This window comes from Sinohyriopsis cumingii, chromosome 18 (assembly GCF_028554795.1).
Source record: "Sinohyriopsis cumingii isolate HCF-2022 chromosome 18, ASM2855479v2, whole genome shotgun sequence".
In the NCBI taxonomy this organism is placed as follows: domain Eukaryota; kingdom Metazoa; phylum Mollusca; class Bivalvia; order Unionida; family Unionidae; genus Sinohyriopsis; species Sinohyriopsis cumingii.
Genome location: NC_142978.1, coordinates 99,057,685 through 99,081,139, shown reverse-complemented (window position 1 = coordinate 99,081,139; position 23,455 = coordinate 99,057,685). Strand labels below are relative to the sequence as shown.

General features: G+C 42.3%; 1 protein-coding gene across 1 annotated transcript in view; it reads left to right on the top strand.

Annotated features, from left to right (window-relative positions):
- The first annotated feature begins 3,644 nt into the window (after positions 1-3,644).
- LOC149777573 (metalloprotease mig-17-like) overlaps positions 3,645-23,455 on the top strand; it is a 40,689-nt gene continuing 20,878 nt past the window's right edge. Inside the window, exons 1-2 of the mRNA XM_089940810.1 lie at positions 3,645-3,772; positions 4,097-4,157. The gene's annotated coding sequence lies outside the window, so the exon portion shown is untranslated. The remainder of the gene's footprint in view (positions 3,773-4,096; positions 4,158-23,455) is intronic.

Genomic DNA, 23,455 nt, shown 5'->3' with positions numbered 1-23,455 from the left:
AAACATACCAACACGTTTTTAATATTTTCAATGTATTAAAGCGATCTTTTTGTATGAGCTAGTGATATTACCGCCTTCATTTGTAAATTCGAGAGGCAGTTGTGATTATTTATAGGATATTTTCAAAATATTTCTCGAGCCGAAAAATAAGTTCAAGACAGATATCAGTCGCAAAACTTAGTTATTCTTGGTAGTAATATGTCTAGCCAAACCAAGACATTTTTAGTGTTGGGACTGTGGCCGCTAAACCAACACATTTTTAGTTTTGGGACTGTGACCATTAAACCAACACATTTTTGTATTGGGACTGTGGCCATTAAACCAAGACATTTTTAGTGTTGGGACTGTGGCCATTAAACCAACACAGTTTTAGTGTTGAGACTGTGGCCATTAAACTAACACATTTTTAGTGTTGGGACTGCGGCCATTAAAACAACATATTTTTTGTGTTGGGACTGTGGCCATTAAACCAAGACATTTTTAGTGTTGGGACTGTGGCCATTAAACCAAGACATTTTTAGTGTTGGGACTGTGGCCATTAAACCAACACAGTTTTAGTGTTGAGACTGTGGCCATTAAACTAACACATTTTTAGTATTGGGACTGTGGCCATTAAACCAACACATTTTTAGTGTTGGGACTGCGGCCATTAAAACAACATATTTTTTATGTTGGGACTGTGGCCATTAAACCAAGACATTTTTAGTGTTGGGACTGTGGCCATTAAACCAAGACATTTTTAGTGTTGGGACTGTGGCCATTAAACCAAGACATTTTTAGTGTTGGGACTGTGGCCATTAAACCAACACAGTTTTAGTGTTGAGACTGTGGCCATTAAACTGACAACATTTTTTGTGTTGGGACTGTGGCCATTAAACCAAGACATTTTTAGTGTTGGGACTGTGGCCATTAAACCAAGACATTTTTAGTGTTGGGACTGTGGCCATTAAACCAAGACATTTTTAGTGTTGGGACTGTGGCCATTAAACCAACACAGTTTTAGTGTTGAGACTGTGGCCATTAAACTAACACATTTTTAGTATTGGGACTGTGGCCATTAAACCAACACATTTTTAATGTTGAGACTGTGGCCATTAAACAAACACATTTTTAGGGTTGGGACTGTGGCCATTAAACCGAGACATTTTAGTGTTGGGACTGTGGCCATTAAACCAAGACATTTTTAGTGTTGGGACTGTGGCCATTAAACCAAGACATTTTTAGTGTTGGGACTGTGGCCATTAAACCGAGACCCTGGAAAGCTTTGCAAACATAACTATGGTCAATTTGATTTCGAGCCGCGTGGTTAATCAAATGCAACTGCTTCAGTAAAATTTAGATTCATAGGAGGGCATAAGTTTCGATCATCCTCTATGACAAGCAATAATGCTTGGCCTTGAATGGATGTAGCAGTGTCCTTCTTTTGCATCCCCCTACATAACCCAGCGGAAGGCCATAACTTATTTAGACGTTCATTGTGCACAAAGTTTGTAATACAGACTTACTCTGTGTGCATTCAGATGGACCTTATTGTCCCGATATGGTTTATAAAATTCATAAGGTTGTGGAGTACCGATTCGGTGTTTACATCAGTTACTTTGTACGTGACGCTATTTATAGAAATATAAAGTAGTTCTCCTTACTGTTTATACAGAAATAAATGCAACTGGGTTTGATCACATGGTTCTGTTCTGACCAGTGGAAATTTTCCTTACATGAAACTGATACAACTGCAATTATCAACTGTTAAACTCAGTCAAATCAACTTTGGTGGCAAACCTAGTCAGGGTCGCGTCTGATTCCAACAATTTCGCGTCGTAAATGTCAACAGACTTTTCATATACTATCCAGGGTTGTTTCTAAAAATGATAAGGTAAAATCAAAAGGCCCGCACGACAAAAACCCGAAAGATGTCGAGGTGTTGCCAAGTATGTGACCATTGGAGTCCCATGAACAGTTATCAAGTCCAGGTTGGTGATAACCGGTTTCCTGCGTGCCGTGAATAATCGATATAATTTCAACCTGCATATTGACACCTCGAAAATTCTTGATCGATTTTTCTTATCACTAGTAAATGAAAATTGACGTTCTAATTGATCGTGTAACCTAGCTGGGCACAAATAACACCTAAAATCTTGGTTGCTGTGATCTATAAACGCTTGCACGGCCATGTAAAAATCGGTACTGGGCTTATCTTGGAACTGTTCCGTTCTTAATTATATGTTATTGGTGTTGTCTAATACCTTTTGCACCTGTTCCACACCTGTCATCCACTTCCCATTGCAATCATTAAATTGTGTATTCTCACACAACATAAACAATCTCCTTAAATAGGTTGTATTTAGTATAGCTTGATCAATAATAATATTCCTGCAGTAGTGTTCGGGTCTGATGTAATGTACTTTCACAAAGGAAAATCTCCACAGAACACATTATATGTGGTATAGCGATAAATAATAACATATCATCACACAAAGAAAACAATCCGCGTAAAATATATCGTGTGCAGTATAGCCGCGATTAATAGTAACCATGGTGTGGTAGCTGTAGTTGTTGTGTGACGATCTTCCGACACTTGGCCGCTGTTTTTGGGGGCGCGGGTGGGTGGGTGGGTAGGGTTCTTACAGTTGCAAGCAACGTGTGCCTAATTCCTGAATGGGGAAATATCATGTGGTATAAAGAATGGGGTTTAGGGATATGGAACCGTAATCGAGTGTCCAGTCTCAAAACGCTAGTATGGCACTACATTGGGTCCTGGTCTAGCAAAGATATTGAGGCCAGCCCCTCTTTCGACCCGCACAAGGCAAGTTGTGCTATTTATTTATCTTCAGATCCAGAGTTGTCTTCAGAAGTGTTAGTAAGTATTCCGGTATTTGCAGACACACGTTAAGGAAAGCTTGTTGTCATTCATTGCATCGGGATACCACTATCATAAATGCCTGAAATGACCATATAAAGGATTATCAAGATAACATAGATAGGCGCATCTCAGTCCGACTCATAACCTTTGATTATATGCATATAGATTCTTTTCCACCTTAAACTAGAATGGAAACATACGAATTGGAGACAGAAATTATGACCTTCGACCCTTGGAGAGTGACGTCACATCGAAAAACTTGTTGACTGTTCCAAATCTTGTTGGCAGACGATATGTTCTACATGAGCAATTAAATAACCAAAGAGATCTTTCCGTCGAAAGTAAAGGTTTGCAAAAGTTTATTATATCTTGATCATAAACAATGCATTCATTTTAAATGTTTTAATTGCATATCCACCAACGTGACATTTGTTGCTGTATATAATCACGGTAATACATGGTTGGAGTGTGGATTATACATGTGAATAATGACTTCGTGTTATTTTCTAGGTGTTTTTGCGATATCTTTTATTTGCTATAATTCCAAATATGACTGTTATCTTTGTCATCGTACATACGGTGCAATGACATGTTTTCTTCTTGATGCAATCTAAGATAAAGTTATTAAACATCAACGTGATTAAGCCATTGTTTTTCTCGCTAGATCCCTATTCGATTTTGTTTTATTAATAACAAAGAACAGTTATAAAATACAGCAAAACAAATCTCCACATACTTCATGATATCGATACATGATAAAAATGTCTCATTTTGCAGATTCAGCAAATGTCAATGAGAAAAATGTAGAAAAAGAACTGGCTGATCTACTCCGACGTTATCCACATCCACAAAACAACCAAGATGGTTTTCTTTTCGCAAACTCCACGCTTACCGCTAGAAAAGTAGCAAGAGGTGAATACAGTTTTTAGTGGACAAACTCGTATGATATGATATACGGTAAGGTGGTAATATCCCCAGATGAGAATGGCAAAACTGTCACCATTCAGTTCAGTTCTGTTTTATTATATCCCTTTCATGTTGTTTGTCATTATATGCCTACTGAGAATATACCTTAATGAGAAAGCATAGAACATTTTAATTGGAACTTTTGTGAATGCAATTACATTAATGTGTTCTAGATTAGAAATGCGTCAAAATACAGATTTCTATTAATCATAAGTATTAAGGCTACAGTATGCAAAATTAATGTCTTCTAATTTCAAATTCCATCCACAGAAAATTCACAGCAATTCTATGTTGAAATCGCCGTGCTGATAGATTCAGGAATTTGGGACTTGTAAGTGTTGTACTGACATAAAATCACGCCTATATATATATATATATATATATATATATATATATATATATATATATATATATATATATATATATATATATATATATATATATATATATATAATTTCTTTGCATAAACATACGCAAGGATGTATTTATATACCGATCTATATACATCCCTTCATAAGTTTATCCATTTATCTTCGTTACTATTTGCAACTTGAACTTTATTATCGATCTACATCCTACATCTATCTACTAATCTAGACATACATATTCACCCTTGCTTACAACTGTTCCTATCTACCTACCGACTTACATATTTACGCCAGTAGTAAGGTGGGGCACTTTACGTACAATGGAAATTAGCATTACAGAGACCCCTGGGTCAGATTACCAACAATGGAAATTTAACATGGCGAAAAATCGTGGGTCAGATTACCGACAAGGGGAATTAACATGGGAATACATCGTGGGTCATTTTACCGACAAGGGGAATTTAACATGGAACTATAGTGTGGGTCTGTCTAGCGACAAGGGAAATTAACATGGGGGAATAGAGTTTGGGCTTGTCTAGGGACAAGGGGAATTGAACATGGGATTATTATTTATTTTTTTTTTAAATTTTTTTAAATTTAAATTTAAATTTAAAAAGGGGTAGGCAATTGAAAAGTCATTCTCTTTTCGAGAAATATGCGTGGCCCTGAAAAGGGCCTTTTGTTTTTCTTCTTCTTCTTCTGCTGCTTCTAATTTCTTCTTTCTCTCCACCAACTTCTTATTTTCTCACCTACACTCTTTCTCTTCTTTTTTTCTCCTCCTCTTATTTCTTATCTTCCTCCTCCTCTTCTTTCGTCCTCTTCTCATTTTCTTCTTCTTTTTCAATTTTTTCATTCCATTTTCGTATTCTTATCCTTTCCTCTTCATCCTCCTTCTCCTCCTTTATTTCCTTCATCACACCACTTATCATGTCCTTTGCTTTTCTTAAGTTGTTAATCTCCATTTTTACTCTATGCGGACTATAAGAATAGTGGTCTTCATTGAGTCGTACTAGCATTTGTTCTATCATGCCCAAATTGTCAAGGACGTCTTACAATGTTTGAAATTTATCGAGGTGGTTCGAAGCCATCTTCTCTGTAGAATGGTTTGAACGACGAATACTGTGGGTTCTTATACTTAAAGCGCGTACGTGAAGGAAAACATCCCCCTAAAAAACATAAAATTGATCTTACCTAGATCATGACCAAACAACGCGCGGACGTGAAGGAAAACATCCCCCACTTTTCTCATTTCATATAATAAAACCCAAACTATATTCTCCACATACGCTAAGAAACAATAAAGAAACTACTATTCACACAAACTTTACTTGAGCAGTTACAAACACAAACACAAACATTCGCACTATTAATAAAGAGTTAATGTTTATATTCACACTACTCTACCTACACACATTGGCAAATTGATAGTTATTTCTTTTCTTGAGTATTGTGTAGCCCTGAAAAGGGCTGGGGTTTTTTTTGGAACTTCATGGACACCTGGTTAATGGTGGCACCTTCCAGGCCTGGCGCCACATACACATCTTGTTCCCCAGTTACTTTTTACTTTTTTGGGGGAGAGAGCAGAGGCAGGATATGTGGCTTCAGAATCCCAATTTTCGGTTTCTGGGATTCTGAAATTTCTTCTTCTTCTCTCCTTTTCCTCCTCCTCTTCTTTGTTTCTTCTCTCCTCCTCTTCTTTGTATCTTCTCTCCGCCTCTTCTTTGTATCTTCTCTCCTCCTCTTCTTTGTTTCTTCTTTCCTCCTCCTCTCTTATCCTTCCCTCTTCCACAATGGCTTCCGCGGCCAGTTCATTTAGTATGCGCCTGGCATATTCCAGATGCACATGAAGTTCCAACAGTTTCGCCAGTCTCGTGTTCATTTTTGGTGTTGATCAATCAACAAGGGTAGCTAGACTGCCGAACGAGTTTCAATTTATACTAAAACTGCGGACGTGAAGGAAAACATCCCCCTAAAAAACATAAAATTGATCTTACCTAGATCATGACCAAAAACAACAACGCGCGGACCTAAAAGAAACACTCACTCACTTTTTTATACTACCCATCACTATTCTAAAAAATTTTTTCATTAATCACTTCAATAGACTATTCACATACGCAAAGCAATACAATCAAACCCCCAAATCTACTCTCCCCACACCTCAAACACCAAAAAAGACATCATTTTAATCTACTATCCACACCAACTTACGTGAGCACTTACAAACACAAACACACAAACACATACCCTCACATTTTTTAAAAAAGAGTCAGTGTTTATATTCACACTACTCTACCTACACACATTGGCAAATTGATAGTTATTTCTTTTCTAGAGTATTGGGGTAGCCCTGAAAAGGGCTGTTTTTTTTGTTTTTTTGTTTGCTATGGCAATCTTTTTTAGTTTCTAAGAATGCGATGTCCTCTGAGGATAGACTTTCTGGCGATAGGTCTGCTTCTTCGGAAAGAGAAGAAGAACTCTTTGGTGTCGATACGACAATCGACAAAGCCTCTGTCAGGTTCAGGTTGTTGCTGCTGCTGTTGTTGTTGTTGTTGTTGTTGCTGCTGCTGTTGCTGCTGTCTCTGAAGTCTGTACTTCTCTGTCCATTCTTCTTTTTCCCTGTTCACTTCTTCTCTGAAGAGCTCTTCTATCAGGTCTTCAGTGATTTTTAACATTCTCACATTCTCTATTTCTTCTGGCTTCGGTATCAGACTGTGTCTGACCCTATGCAAATTCACGTAGGCTTCGCTGAGCTTAGCTAGTTTGGAGCACATCTTCGTAGGAGGATGAGTCGACAATGGATGGTTAGACTGGAAACAACCCCGGTTCTTAAAGTCAAAGCGCGGACGTGAAGGAAAACATCCCCACACGGTTTTCGAGTCGCAACGTTCAATGAGTGTCATGAGAGGGATAGTAAGAAGTCAAAGAGCATCAATGAAACATTCTTATACCTAAACAAAAGACAAAGGCATTTTTTTTCAAAACACAACATTTTTTATTCAAAAATCGCTTAACACTAAACAACAACTTTTCTAACATATTTTAAACAATAATCCAACATGATAACATCAAACATTTTTTTCTTCAAAAGACAAACATTTTTTTCTCAATTGACAATCTACCTTAAACAGGGCTGACAACGTTGTGAATGAAATTGTGATTTCCACTGTTGGAAGTCATTAGGCCATTGATGGACACTACGTTTCCTAGCTTGAGACAAAAGATAAGCATAATGGTCACAAAACCATCGATCTACTTTCACGTCGTTTCTAGTAGAAGAACGAGGATCAAAATGAGTCACTAAATGTTCTAAGGAATAGCCCAGGCTGCGATGATGCAGAAAATACACACAATATTGTTCACACACCAAGGAATCTGTGCCTTGTAATTTCACATTATTGAATCGGGTGGTCTGAGCATTTCTTCTCATAAAGTCGATGATATCGTCTTCCAAAGGGGGCAATCCGTACGAATCGAAATATTCCACACATCCTTCTTGAGGAAAGTAGACGGCTACCCAGTGGGTCCTGGGAGATGACTGTCGTCCGTGTTGATCACGTAAGCTTGATGGTCTTTAGGTTTGCGATGAGGGAGTTCATCTTTAGCACAGACGACAGGATTCCAAGAAGCCGTATACGAACTGTGGTTCAAAAGGTAATAAAGTTCCCAGGTATCCATGTTTTTTCTTCTTCACAGGTAATAATAAGTCGTCAATTCGATCCTGACTTTTTGCTTGAAAATGTCTGACAAATAACCGTTTCTTTGTTTCGTCTCCTCACTTTGATTCAGGAGAGCTTCGATACGATGGATCTCTTGAGTGGTTAATGGTGGACAAGAATGTTCACGCAAGTCTTTATACCACTGGTGCAACACGTCTTCGTCCGAGATGAGACTCCAAGCTTCGTCCAGATATTCATCTAATTTTTCTTCTTGACTTAACATCAGGCATTTATCGTGTTGAATTTGACTGGGATGATCGTTTTGACATCCATAGCAATTTTTCTTGATCAATTCTGTCATTTTTTCGGCCAAGTGTTTGGCAAAACAGCAGACTAAATGGGCTTCTTGTTCTGGCCATCTTGACTTCATCATGATATCTTCTTCGTCTTTGTCTTGGGATTCTTCTTCCACAGTTTCCTCACAATTCATCTTTAAAGTTTCTCCACTAGGTAAAGAGGGATAACAGTCTTCCATGGTTTCTAGTAATCTAGAATGACTTCTCTCAAACTGTTGATTTCTATGGTATTATCGAATTCTGCATACAGGATGACGTTCACTGTTGCTGGCAGTTCTTTTGCAAACTGAAGTTCCACACGAATCTGGCCAGATTTTATAGGGTGGAAATGTCCCTCGTCGCTGCCTTGGTCTGGAGTGAAATCGAAAGCCCACAAAGCATAGCCTCCTGCATACTCGTCGTACGTAATGCCGTGACTGGTGTTGGTTCCTAACTGACCGGTGGCTTCGTACAGGGACAAGTACGATCTCAAGTAATTCATCTTCTTGTCACTAAAGTCAGGTTCGAAAGGTCGGGTACTCAAGGTCTTGCCATCGCGACTGACTTCGATTTTCTTCACGTTGAAGTGTTGAAAGTTGAAAGGATTTTCACCGAAGGCTCCGTTGAAGGCTGAATTCGAGACCATACCAAGGATTAAACGCTTGAGTAACTGTCCTTGAAACAGATGATCTTCGATCATAGAATGCTGTCCCTTGGGAATGGTGAACGTTTTCACTTCCACACGTCGTATGGGATACTTGGCGGTCGTTCTGCTCAACGTTTGACTGATTTCGTTACCTACTTTGGGTAACACTTCCACGCGTCGTACGTAGAGTTTGGCCTCTTCGATTTTGCTTTTAGGAGCCTTAGCAGGATCAGCCAGCAAATGGAAAGCGCTACTGCTGCGATTCAGTCTCAAGCGATCCATCAGTTCTAAACTCTTCTTATCTATGATTTTGCTTTCTCTTTGCTCAAAGACGGAATTGCTTCCATCCAATGTGTCGAACTTGGTCGCTTCGTCAGGTTCCCACAGCACACAGGCATTGAGATGAGTATCCTTGGCATCTATTCCGTACGTCAAGAGATTTTCCAGGTAGGCACGGTAAGGGTAAGTATCCATGCTGCTGCTGACTAGTTTGTTATTCAAGTACAAATCCACTGAGCTGAACAAGGAATGCATGAAATTGTTGACGGGAGCTATATTCTCACTGTCATCTACTCCAACATCATCCTTATCTAGAACTTGGACTTTCAAGTACAAGTAACTGCTATTCAGATCGATGTAATCTTCGGGCTGTCCTTTGATTTCAAACTCGATGGGAGCGGAATCGGTCAATGAGGAGACGGGGTGAAATTCCACCCACTGGGATTCTTGCATGGTCATCATGGTGGGGGGCATGGCAAACAGATCCAGTTCCGTCTTGGAACAAGCGCAAGACTCTCGGTGCATCATTTTGTTCTGTTCTTTCTCAATAATCAAAAACGTCTAAGTCTCGAACGGTTCTTCTTTTCTTGGCCTTTCTAGCTTGAAGTCTGGTGAAAGGGTGTTTTCTTCGTCGTCGTCTCTTTCTGCCTTGTCCTTGCTGAATGCCTGACTCGGTAGCGTGCAGGGCATTTATAGGTGTGTCTCGTCGGCCTAAAATGTCTTTGCCCGTTTGCAGCAAGACATTTTTGCCTGCCCTCATGAAGGCTTCTTTAGGGTTTTGTTTGTCGATGATGACATTTTGGAGAAATTCTTTGCCTTGCGTCAGTGCCGCATCTTTCAAGGCGTGCAATCCGCGTGTCACCATCGGTTTCAACACTGGGGCCACCGAACGAAAGGCCGATTTCAGCATATCTCCTAAACCGTGTCCTCGCTGTCGAGCAACCCCTCGGTACACTGGATACATGACTTACGAGTCGTGAGAGAACCGTTTTCGAAAATGGAGTTTCACCGTGACTTTTCCTTTGGTGAATGGAATATTTTGTCCCAAATCTCCATTTATAGTAATGTTGACCGTATCCAAATACGACTTGCTGACCGGCAAATACTGAGGATGTACAAATTCGCGGTGGACGTGGTAAGTGTTTCCACCTTCCTCGTCAGCGTTCGTGGCAGAATCCACTTTGAAAGGAATGACACGCAGTAACGGTACGGAGGTGTGTCCCACCACGTTGTACTCCACCACATCGGAATACACAAAGATCAAATTCAGTCCTTGATTCAGTTCTACCGGGGTACGAAAATACTTGGCAAAAGACTCGTTGTCGTAAATGATTACTTGCTCACCTTTTTGATCAAATTTCTTTCTCATCTCCATGTCTCCGCCCAACATGTCAAACAATTCAGGACAAAATAAAATGGACATGATTTTACTCTGGTCAAATTTCATCGAGAAGCGACGAGCTACTTTGTGGTACTCCATGGTGACACTTTTGTTGTTGACATTCTCAAAAGCTTTCCCAAACACTCCATTAAACCTGGAGGCTATGGTGCTGACCAAATGATGACCACTAAAATAATAGCCTGGGAGAATGGACAAGTGGTAGGTCCACGTTTTAGTTTTCTCATTATAGGTTTTAATGTCAGACATGGCTCTCTTATTCAATTCCTGTTGCAATTGCTCGTCATTAACTTCCACCTTAAAAAAATTTTGATTGGGAAGGACATTGAGGACTTGGGTCGGGTGAATCATTTCTACTAAAGCCACTTCCCAATGGGCTTCGTGATCTAAGGGGATGGCCTGAGGTAATTTGGCCGTGTAACAGCACAACGTGTTGTTGGGAAACACCTCCATGGAACTGTCACTGGGTAAGGTTAAGTAAAATTGGTTTCGGTGACTCATAATTCCAGAGTTCTGTGGCTGTCCGAGGGGTTACTGGACGTCAGAGGCGTGTCTCCGTCTAAAATGGGGTTCTGATTGTGGTTGTTGTTGGAGTGGTGACTGACACTGGCACTGGACACAAGGTTCCCGTTCGAGGAGAATTTCAGGGAGGGATTGGGAAGCAGGTAACCGATGAAACTGCTCAATAAAATGGTCCACAATTGTTTGTCTCCTTGTTGCAAACTCAAATTGGCGATGGCTGCTCCGATGACACAATACACCACGAAGATTTGGCAGAAAAAGACGATTTGCGTTTTAGGCACACGTTCTCCACACCACACCCACAAGGGTTGTTTTTGTAAATCTTGCACAGAAGAACTAGGTGAAGAAGGACTGGTCGACGTAGCTGCGTCTGCTGTGTGAAAGGGCATGATGGTCACTTCTTTTTATAGTCGATGACTTGCGAAGCGTCGATCCAAGAATCAAAACTGGGCGGATATCCTTTCCAACGTACTTTGACTTCTTTGACACGTCGTTTGCCCACTTTACGGGTTCTGCGTTCGAGAATGCTTTCGATGTCGTACACGTCGTCTTCTTTTTTGGTGACACGTTGTAACTCGGGCAAATAAAACGTTCCTTTGAGTACTTCTCCGTTCATGTCTTCCAATTTATAGACGGCAGGATGACGGCCATGCACTCGTCCAGTGACATGAAACAGTTCGGTCGTCCAGTTAGGTAAGTAACCTTTGTCGAAAGTGCGTTTGGTTTTGCCAATGCGCACTCAATCTCCTACGGTCAACTCTCCACTTTTCTTGGGGACAGCCCTCGTCGGGGACGTACAAAACAGGCGCTCAAACACCAGCACTTCGTTGTCGGGAGTCACGTCTTGCGGGGCACGTCCGATGCTTCGATGGTAAGATTGGTTGTACGCTTGCACCAGGTGCGGTAAGATGTCGATGTACTTCAGAGTGTGGTGATGCGTAAAATATTTCCACATGCGTTCTTTCAAAGTGCGTTGAAAACGTTCCACGATGCTGGCTTTGGTTTCGGGATTCTCGGTGGTAAAAAAATGAATGTCACGTTTCTTTAATTCTTTTTGGAAAGCTTGGTTCAGAAATTCGGTGCCTTTGTCCGTTTGCCATCGAAGAGGGTGACGACCGCTTTGTTTCAACACCCGTTGCAGGGCTCGCACTAACTCGCTGCTGGATTTGGAAGTCAAGGGCACGACCCAGGCAAATTTGGAAAAGACGTCGATGACACAAAACAAATATTTGTAGCCACGATTGTAGCTGGCCAAATGAGAGACATCGGCTAAATCGGCTTGCCATTGATGATCGATGCCTTCCACTCGGGTACGACTTCTGGCAAACTTGCGTCGAATGGGTTTGTGTAAAGTGTAGGTAGCTTGTTCTTGTAACCATCGTTGCACTTCAGGTAAACGGAGACGATACAGTTTTTGAACTCCTGCGTAACCTGCAGGATGCGAGGGATCGTAGTAAATGCTGGCTAAGACTTTTTCCATTTTTTTGTGTTTGTGTGTTAATAAGGCACCCACTCTTGGAGGATGCTACTCTTTTTCTCTTGGGGTATTTTCTTGGAATGCAAGGCTTTGCGTGTGCGACCGGCAATAGGTGTTGAAGAGGAGGAGGATGTCTGAGCGGGGGATATCGGTTCTTGTTTCACTTCTGTCTTCACTTCTGTCTTCACTTTCTTTTTCTCTTGCGATGAAGAAGGGGTGGCCATCATCTTTTTAATCTATCCGATTCTGGAGGTAGGTGGTGTTGTTAACTTGCGTACTTTTTCTGGTGGAGTTTGAAACGCTTCTTCTTCTTCTTCTCCTTTTTCTGTCTTGGTCACTGGTACTGGTACTGGTGATGGTGCTGGACTTTTCATCAAGGTCTTAAAATCTTTCAGAGTGGGTAGAGCTGTTTCGTCTAAAACTTTCTGGTGAAAGAGTTGCAGTCGTTGCAAGAGTTTACCGTACTTTTGCGATTTTTCTGTTTCGGACAAATCTTGGCGATCCATCAAGGACTGCAATTCGTGTTGTAACTGGGACATCTCGCTCAAATTGGGATTGGGAGGTAAATGCGGGGTGCGTTGTTCTTGCCACCGATGGTATTCCATCCATCGTTTGTAAGGCACTAAAGCTAGTTTTCGTCCTTCCATGGGGTTGTCAAGGGTCGATTCTGAGATCTTGGGACTTCCGAGGGTCTTTTTATCTTGCTCCCACCAGTCCTCCCAACATGGTTCCCAAGACTCCTTTCAGTATGGGGCCTAACAAGAGAGGCAAAATGCCTCCACGTTGGACCAACATTTTCTTTTTTTGACGAATGGGAATTTTCTTTTGAACCATTTGGCGAAGAACGTGACGATGTTTGCTTAAGCATTGTTTCTGGTGTTTGGACAAAGGGATCGTGCCTTTCAAAACGTTCAAACAACATTCGCACACGGTATCGATGACCTCTTTGGAGGCCGTTTGAATGAGTTTTTTTCGTAGGGGTGGAGATGTTTTGGACAGGACAGATAACATGTCCCCATGTTTGGCTAAACGTGGTGGTAGTTCTTTCCTTTTCTTTCCTTGGGGTTTTCTGGAGGGTGACATCTTTGAGTCTTCAGGAGCACCAAAACAACACTGATACCCTACTTGGTCACAGGCCTTTTTTATACTGGAACGCGTCGCCACTGATTGTCTTTACGTCGTATCAGTTTGAGGACAGGCATGACACGTCGTGCAGGGGTACGTAACGGACTAAATCGAGCCAGTTCTTGCTTGGACAAATCCAGTAAACTTTGTAACATGCCCGATCTTTCTTGGACTTTGATTTTGGGAGAAGGTACTTTGTGAGCAGCAGCCACTGCCACTAAATTGGAGGGTACTGCCACTGGGGAAGTTCTTTTGGGGGTCATCAACGGAGAAGTTCTTGGTGTGATCAACGTCTCCAAGTACTCTTCAGTTCTGGGTGTCATTAACGGAGAAGTGGATAAACGTGAGGCTGCCGGAGACGCAGTCACCGCTGTGGCAGGTCGTGGTTTGCGAGTGTAAGGTTGCGTCCTGGCCGAAGTGCCTCTCTTGCGACTAGTTTTCTTCTGTGGACTTTTCTTTTTCTGGGGACTTTTTTTCTGTTTCTTTTTCTGGGGGCTTCTTTTCTTTTTCCGGGGTGGTGTCTGATCAGAGGAGGGTCCTGCCACTGGAGAAGTTCTCCTTGGGGACCTGGTCTTTTTCTTTTTCTTCTTGGGGCTTCGTTGGACTTTTTTCTTGGGGAGAAGTTTGGGGGCATTAGGATTCCATCTTAAGAGAGAGCGAATGATGACCCCTCCTAGAGTACCGCTCCCTCCAGGTTTCAAAATGATTTGTTTCTTGGTTTGAGTGTCGATGCGGGGATCGGCCAGTTGGACCAAAGCGACTTTGTTTCGATAGAAAAAGCGTTTGGTTTGATGAGGAATCTGAATGATTCCTTGGAGTATTTGACGTACTGTCACCGTGAACCATCGTAAGACTTCTTTGAGACTAGCTTCTAAGACACGAGCTCGTGTTTGTGGATTTTTTTCTCGACTGATGCCATACAAGGCACGAATCAATTTGACGGGAAGATGCGACTGAAGGGACGTCATGTTCACACTGTGTGAGACAGACGAGAAAGGGTCTGAGGTTTTTATAGATTTTTTTTATGGGGAGTGAAATGAAGTCGAGGACGGAGACGTGTACAGGACAGGCCCTCCGTCTTGGCACCAGTGGTGAAACAAGTGGGTACGAAATCGCAAATCCTCGGGAATCGTAGGTTTCAAATCGACGAGTAAATAGGCGTGTGGTGTTTGAGTGGCATCGTCGTACGCCTGAGTCAGCCAAGGCGTTCCTAACTGTTTGGCTAAGACTTGCACTTGCGATTTATCTCGAGGGCTTTTAAACAAGACCACGTAATGCGCATTGAGACTGATGGTGCGATGGGCTTTACTTTGTTGAAACAAATTTTGGGTGATGTAAACGACACTGGCATTACGGTGATGCCCTTTGCGCGTGAACCACAATTTAATTTCTTCTTCGTCTTTTCCTAACATGTCGTCGAAAATGACCAAATGGGTTTGACGGGAGTCAGAGACGATGCTGTCGTCTTCTTTAGGAATGCCTTCCACAAACACGATGGAATCGCCTTGACTTTCTCGCAAGAGGTTGTACGCCGATTGCCACTCTTTGTAACACCACACGATCCGTTGAGGTGGCCGATCGATCAAATGATGTTTATGTTCGATCAAACGTTTGACGAATTCGGTTTTGCCTGAACCGCTAGGTCCAGCAATGAGCATGTTAAAGGGATGGCGAAGATACAAAGCCTCCCAACTGGCACGATCTAAGTGTTCGTCGATGACTTTGACAGTAGAGGAAGAGGGAGCAGAGACAGCAGAGGTAGCCATTGTGTGAGAAATGTCACTTGTGACATGAAAACAAACAAGACAAGAGTTTATATACTTTTTCAGAACACGTTTATTGAATGTTTTTTTTTTCAAACATGAATACCAAAGACAAAAATACATAAAAGCCAAAGGCTTAAGTACAAGAATAAAAGGCACATGATAACCATTAACGTGGAATAAAAACAAGTGTCTGTACAACATGTTTTGGGTAATGTTCTAACCAGTTCTATAGGGGGTAAGGTCACACAAGTGTCCTCCCGAAAGGGTCTTTCAGGCTTGTCCACGACAGTCCTGTCCTGGGTGACGGGTTCTTCTGCCACCGTCACTAACACGGGTTGAAAAGTAACTTTTTTCCTTGAACAAGTCTCGTGCATACTGGGCCACTTCTTGGGTCCAAGCCTCAAAACCCCATTCTTTCCAGGCACGGACATCTGTCCAATGGGGATGTAAGTCACAAGCTACACACACATCGTCATACACGTCTTGGGTAGCTAAAAGTTGACGAATCTTTTTTCCTGTTGAGGTCGAGAAGTATCCAGATGAAAACGCAAGGCTTTGAGCAAAAGGAGTTTTTCGTGACCATTTAAGGCCATTGAGGTGGTAAGTACTGACCGTAAAGAGTCCACAAAGAATCGGCTGGTAAACGAAATCCCAGAAAACAAGTCACTAAGACACACACCACTTGTCGTCCCAAATTGAACGGATACAGTTCTTGTAATAATTGATGGTAATGATCCACGGTTTGAATATGATCATTGAGTACCTTCCACGGAATCTGTTCAATAATATGTGACATAATCCGTGGCATGGCAGCTTGATTTTATAGTGTCTTTGTTTCGGAAGCAATAAAGGTAATTTCTAACCAAACATGTTCGTTCTCCAGTAGGGAATTTAAATGTTACATACTGTAACTGAAACGTCAGAGTTTGTCTAGATGTTTCGTCTTTTTCTAAGCAGATTCCATGTAACAAATGTTGGTAATCCTTTAACTCGTCTTCCTCAATACGTTGCAGTAAGTGAATCTCGAAGTAACCAAAATTACGAACGTCTAGTCCATCATCATCCCCAAACTGAAAGTGTTCAACAAGGTCTGACCACTGAAAAAATTTCTGACGAATCAGTCCTCTTATACCATTCAGGTACCAGTGGTTAAAGATCTGGTGACGTAACGGATGCAATTGTTCTTTACGTTTCACTTGTATTTTCACCAGCTCTCGGTAAATCCTTTCTCTCAACTCCTCAGGCAAGCCCAAAATGTTCTCTTGTAAAGTATCCATAAGTATATACACTGTTTTTGGAATCGTTGGGTGGTGGCCAATAGCCTCGTTTAACTTTGTGCCTGATGTAATATCTACTCATAATCAGTCTTCTTGTACTTTGGAACAGAGCATAATTTAAAAACGGATGAATCACTTTGAGTTTGCGTTTCACTTGTATTTTGATCAGTTCTCGGTAAATGCGTTCTCTCAACTCCACAGGCAAAGCACGAATGTTCTCTAGCAAAGTATCCATGAATAGGTCATACTAAATCCTCTTTGGTCTGACACAAGAAATGTACTCTTTGCACAAACATGGTTTTACTTCAGTGTAGAATTTATTTATTTAATTTAGTCACTAATTTGCACATTACAATGCGTTCAGAAGTTTCCTCTTTCACTAAGTTGACATTGTGTTCAAGATGTTGGTAATTCGTTAACTCTTCCTCTGGAATTCGATGCAGTAAGTTTACAATGATGTAGGTAGAATCGTCCATAACAAACCAATCCTTTTTAAAACTAGAGGATCGTTCATCAATGTCTGTCCGATGGAACACTTTCAATTGAATCAATCCTTGTATAGCCTTCAGGTACCAGTGGTTCAAACACCGGTGACGTAACGGATGCAATTGTTCTTTACGTTTCACTTGTATTTTGACCAGCTCTCGGTAAATGCGTTCTCTCAACTCCACAGGCAAAGCACGAATGTTCTCTTGTAAAGTATCCATGAACAGATTATGGTAAGTTACTTCAATGTCTCGGTCCCACTAAGGATAAGTAATGACAATTCAGTGACCATCGAGCATGTTCTACGTAGGCCGAATCTTGCGGTTCCCAGTGGTGAAGTGACACACCGCAACTGAAGCACTTGACTTTATCTCCTTCGCCCAAGTAGAAAAATCCGGCTCTGGCTAATTCTTCGGGGGTCGGTCCTCCCAGATACTTAGGCCATTTTCCTTTGAACGATTGAAGACGATTTTCAAAGTCGCAGTATTCCGACAAACGCACAGGGAACGAATATTCGTCTTCACAGGTTCGTTTCGATGAGGGTTGAGTGACATGGGCAGGAGTTTGCTCAGGGCTGGATGACATCCGTAGTGGGGTAGACGTGAAGGTGAACATTCCCCTTTAAACCCAGTAAAATGTCCAAGAGGACGAGCGGCATCACTTTCGCATCCCTCAGGTTTGACACGCACAGCATCCCTTTCCATGATAGGGGGTAGTGACACTAAAGTTCCCATGATGCTTTACGGCATCGCTAAGGTCACAGCGTACAGCATCGTACCCATCGCAAGGCTCACAATCGCATTCCACTTCCGAAGCCTCACACTTGAATTGTGCCTTTCTAAACAACTTGTTCTGTGTTTCTCTGAAAGTATTCATCTTGTTCCCTCGGTCTTGGTAGTCACAATGAACTATCGATCTTGACCATAGCCCCCTTTTTATATTAGTCGCAATGCAGTCTCCAGCTTGTACATCTTTCCTTTTTTACGTTTTTTATGTCCTGTTCTGGAAGGTACCGTCTCTAAGGTACCGTCAACATTGTACCGTAGTGTGATGGGTGGAAAGGCCATAGAAAGGTAAGGGCAGTGCGGAGACCATCGAGTATGTTCCAGAATAGCTGAATCTTTATAGATACATAGATCCATTCGTAACTTCAGTCCGCAAGCGAAACACTGTACCTCGTATCCCAATCCTGACTCAGGTCCCAAGTAGACAAATCCTGTTCTAGCTAAAACATGCGAAGAAGGTAATCCTTCCCTATCCGTAGGCCATTTCTGAAACGTGTCCAATCGACGGGCACAATCACAATAGTCAGGTAAGAAGACTGGAAAATGGTAGGGTTTGAACTTGGAGTTCTCATCGGGTTTCTCACTCGATTCTTGCTGTGGCAAAGTCATCTTTCTGGTGGGTAACTATCCTCTTACAACCAATGTTTTATACCAACGTGTCCATACGGTAAGGTGAAATGATTGGGAAGTCGAACTCGCTTCTGGTACACGATCTGATAGACTTTTTCCAAGGGCCGACTGACGATGTGATGAGTGGGTAAACGTACAATCTTGTTCGGTTGATAGGTGGTCACTTTAAAGTTTCCATCCTCTCCCGATTGCAAGGCTTCTTTCAATACCCCAAAACTGACCACTCGACTGGTACGATAATTCAGAGTCAGTCCTTTTACTTTGTACGTCGTGTGCACTTCTCCTTGTTTGTCCCGGTATTCGTAGCCGTAATTTTTGGGTCCGCCACTGACGAAACTTAGAATCTTGTCGTCGGGATGCTCTTCTGTCCAGGCTCCTAAACGGTCTCCTTCGATGTCAGGGTGATGTTGAATCGGGTGATGGATGTAAATGCAACTGTCCGTGTCAAAGTACAGGACGCGTTCCCCTAACAGTTCTAAAGCTTCGTACAATTTTAAGCGAGCATGAGCTGTCACGTAAGCCGCAATGATGACATTTCCAAAAGGGTCGTCTTGTACAAAGTCCAAATCTTCTTCGTAATTGACCAAGATCAAATTCTCTCGAACGACGTCCACGTATTTCATGTATTTGGTTTTGTCGTGAATCATCTGGAAGTAGCGAGAAGGTTGTGTCAAATATTCCGTCTTGGGTAAACACGGTCGTTGTGCCATTTTACCCCACAAGCAATTTAACATCACTTTGGCAAACGATCGCCTGCCTTCGTTTTTTTCGGTGTGGTCTAAAGAGATGCCTTCTTGTTCATAGTATTCCTCTTTGAATTGTATTTGGTCTTCGGGAGTGTGACACCAGGAAGGATAGCCGCTAGCTTCTTGTTTCAGTTTCAAAAAGGCATCCACGTAGTCGGCGAAAATGCCTTTCTGACTGGGGTCACCCTTGTGGTATTGTTGTGTCTTAGGAAAGTGGCAAATTTCGTACACTTCTAACAGTTGGTATCCCATGTCCAGAGCTTTGAACAATTCTACGCTGACCCAGGTTCCCGTCAAGGCCCGTTCTTCCCGGGTGTGCTGACAAGGCTGGTCTTGGTTGCACGTTTCGGCACAAGTACGACACAAGGGAAACATCAGTTTGCCTTGACAATGGTGAGGTAAGACGGGATGGTATAGGTTCGTGGGAGGCAAAACTTTACACTTGATCAAGCCTTCGTATTGTCGAATGTTTTTCAGGTCGATGTGTTCCGTCAGCAATTGCGGGTGCCCTACAGGAAAGCGACAATATTTGCACACGTAGGGATACAGCGAACACACGTCCAAGTATTTGATTTCTTCTCCTTTCTCTTCGTCGGCTTGGTACAGCAAACAGGTGGCATTGGTCCTTCCTCCGTACAAACTATCCCTCGGGTTCAACGGGTCCATGAACTGGTAACTTTCCACGAGGAGTTTAAACTCGGGATCGGTTTTCATTCGGTGATCGTACTCGTGTTCCCACATTTCCACCACTTGGTATCCTTGCTGTTCTAACTTTAGGCGTCGCTGACAAGTGTCCTGGTACAAGTCTTCCATGGTTCGTTGTAAAAACTGATTTTTAGTGCTACGATCAGGGTAACAGACGGGACATCCGTGAAATAAGCAACCGTTAAACTCGTACACGATCTTGGGGTTTTCTAAGTCCCAGCCATCGACCGAATACGTTCCGATGGTCTTTTCGCCCCCTCCGTTGCGGGCATGCTGAATCCACTTGTCTTCCTTGTCGCACAAGTAATGTAACCAACGTAGGGCTTTGATCGAGTATTGACGTTTGACATAGTTGGTCGTTTGAGGACTGATGACAGCCACGGTCTTTTCAGGCATGAATCGTTGTCGATACACTAAGGAACACGCTTTGGCAATGGTGCAAGTTTCTTTCAAAGGATCGACCCCTCCGTGTTCCATGAACAGTTCTCGAAATTTTCCACAGCAACGCCGTAAAATGTCCACGTCGGAACGACAATACTTTAGCATTTCTTCCTGAAAGTCGAAAGGGTCGGAGGCGTGAGTCTGGTACCAAGCGTAGAAAGCTTCTCGTTGTTCGGTACGCATGTTGTCGGGGTCGTAATAGTGAGCCTCAGGTAAATGGGTTAGAACGGCGTGTTGATTGGCTTCAGTATTGAAAAAGTGTGGAAAGTACCCTTTAGCCATTTCTGTCATTCCAAACGTTTTGGGCATTCGACTCAAAGGCATGGCCAAGTAACTCATGGAATCTTTAAACTGTACTTGTCCCACTTGCATGGAAATGATTTTGGCTCCGTTCAAAGTCACTTTAGGACGCTCGGTGCCTTGTTCCGTATAGTATCTGAGAAGAAACTGTCCATCGTATCCGGAGAAATTGTGAGCCATCACCGTGGCATGACGATGACAATCTCCGTAACGTTCGATGTCCTCTTGGCTCCACGTCTTGTCGATGGGGTCTAAGACCCATCGAGCGAAATCGGCTAACGTGTTCGGTCCCCGAAAGATTTTTTCACGCCCTCCAGGAATCTTGCTGCTGTGAGGGCAATGACTGAAGATAGGTTCTTGAATGCACTTCTCGCACGCTCGATGAGCCACGCAGAAATTAGGAATGTGAATGCCGGTCTCTTGCATGCATTCGAAATCGAAAAAGATGAAATTGCCTTTTTTCTTGCGACCGTCCTCTTTCTCTGGTGGGGGTTGGTATTTTTGCACGTAGCATTGGTGTTCCAAGTCCACGATGTGGTGACAAATGTGACATTTTTTCTTTCCTCGACATACGTGTGCCTTGGCATTATTACTAAGTATGCCTTGTCCACAGGTAGGGCACAATCTCAGCAGTTGACAAGCACATTTCTGCTGTGAACCTTGCGTCTTCAAATGTTGTTGGTAACAGGTAGGGCTGACAAACGTGCGCAGACAAGTTGAACAAGGCACTGGTTCTTCGCTCAGACAGGGTGGAGAGGCCAAACATCCTGGACATTTCATTCCACAATACTTGTGTTGCTCTCGATTGTTATAACCATAATCACATTTCTCACAATAATAACCGTATCCCAGGAATGCAGTGATACTGGTAATGGTATCGAAATGGTCATCGTGATGATAAAGGTGAATGTATTTTCCGTCCTTAAAATCTTGGCCTCGAAACAACAGAGGCCCGCGCATTTCTTGAGGGTGCACTTTCAAGGTGTAGCGTGGAGCTAGGACATCTTGCAATTTTTGCATCTCAGGAATGCCACAGGGTGTGTCTTTGGACAGGCCAGCTTGTTGCAACAGGAGTTCTGCTTCGTTTCGTTGTTTGGCTCGATAGGAACGTTGAATAGTGTTCCAGGTTCTTTTCCATTCTACCGTATCGTTCTTGTTGGCATAGGTTCGTCCCACCACGATGGCACGGGCTAAACACATCTGGTCATGAGGATTGTGAATTTGGACAAGGCTACGCTTAATGCTGCGAAGCTCGTTCACTAATAACATCTTTTTGCGTCCGGTCCCTTGAGGAGGAGAGACGTGGGTCATGTCCAATGTGGCTTTTCCATCGGTGATGTCAAACTGGTCATTAGATTGTTGCACGTGTTGAATCTTGTCCATGACTTTGGAAGCGGTCAATTCTGCAGGGGTGCTAAACTCGATCCAAACAGGGGATTTCAAACCGTCGTGTTGTATGGAAAGTCTCAAGCGATCGTCTTCTTTGGGTTGACATTGTCGCTTGAGTGCAGTGAGCAGAGAATCCCACACCCCAGTGATAAACACTTCTGCTTTCTCTAACGGCACTTCAGCCTTGAAATCTTTAAACTTCACCGTGTATTTGTAAGCCGTGGTTCTAAATTTTCTAGAGGAGCGCTTTTCCGTCTCTCGAATGGAATAGTATTTTTCAGGGTTGACTAAGGGTGGCGAGCTTGGTTTAGAGGTTTCAAATTCTGGTTCACTCATGTCCTCTTCAAAATCACTGGCATGAATTTGTGCCAAGATTTCAGCCCTGGTACGAGGCGATAGATCACGTTTCTGCCTCTTACTTTCTTCTTCTTTCTTCTCGAATGAATAGGATCGTTTCATCTTGAGTGCAAAACGTCAAATGACTCAAGTTTAAACACCATAGACTAATTTATAGTCATGGCAGACCAGCGTATATAAAAGGGTGTGTGTCTTGTCCTTTCACTATTCATTTCACTCTCAAGTCGAGCACAACGATGGAAGAGACTAACCAAATCGAACGTTTCGTCAGAGCTTTGCGAGGGGTCATTAGAAAATTCTCTTCAGACCAGCCGACGGACTACTCTCCTTCCTTTCGAGATAAAAGTCAAGATACTTGCTATATCTGTCAGAAGAAAGGGCATTGGTCTTCAGAGTGTCCAGACCGTCAAAAAACAGGGGCTAAAAAAGACAAAAGTAAAGATACCTGTTATTATTGTAAAGAAAAAGGACATTGGTCTCCAGATTGCCCAAAAAAGAAACAAGAGGAATCAGAAGAAAAGAGGAATTCTTCAGAAGAAGAGAGAGATTCTTCAGAGGAAGAGAGGGATTCTTCTGAGGAAGAAAGAAGACATGTGAAGAAAAAGAAACAGGAGAAGAAAAGAAGAAGGGAAGAAAGCGAGGAGGAAGAAGAAGAGAAAAAGAGTGTGACGGTGAAAAAATTAAAAAAACAGAGAGACTAAACAAGGAGACAGAAGAAGTCAATGAACTTTTAATTAAAGTGTTCTGTTGTGAATTGTGAATTGGATTGTAAAAAATGGAGAAAAGAATAAATTAATGATACAAGGTAAGTGTCTTTGAGTTTTGATTTTAAAATAAGAAGCTACACTCACGCACTCATACACAGACACGTACCATAAGGGTAAAATGGGTGGGTTATTTTTTTTGAGTTATTGGCAAAATTGAAGGGCTATCTCTT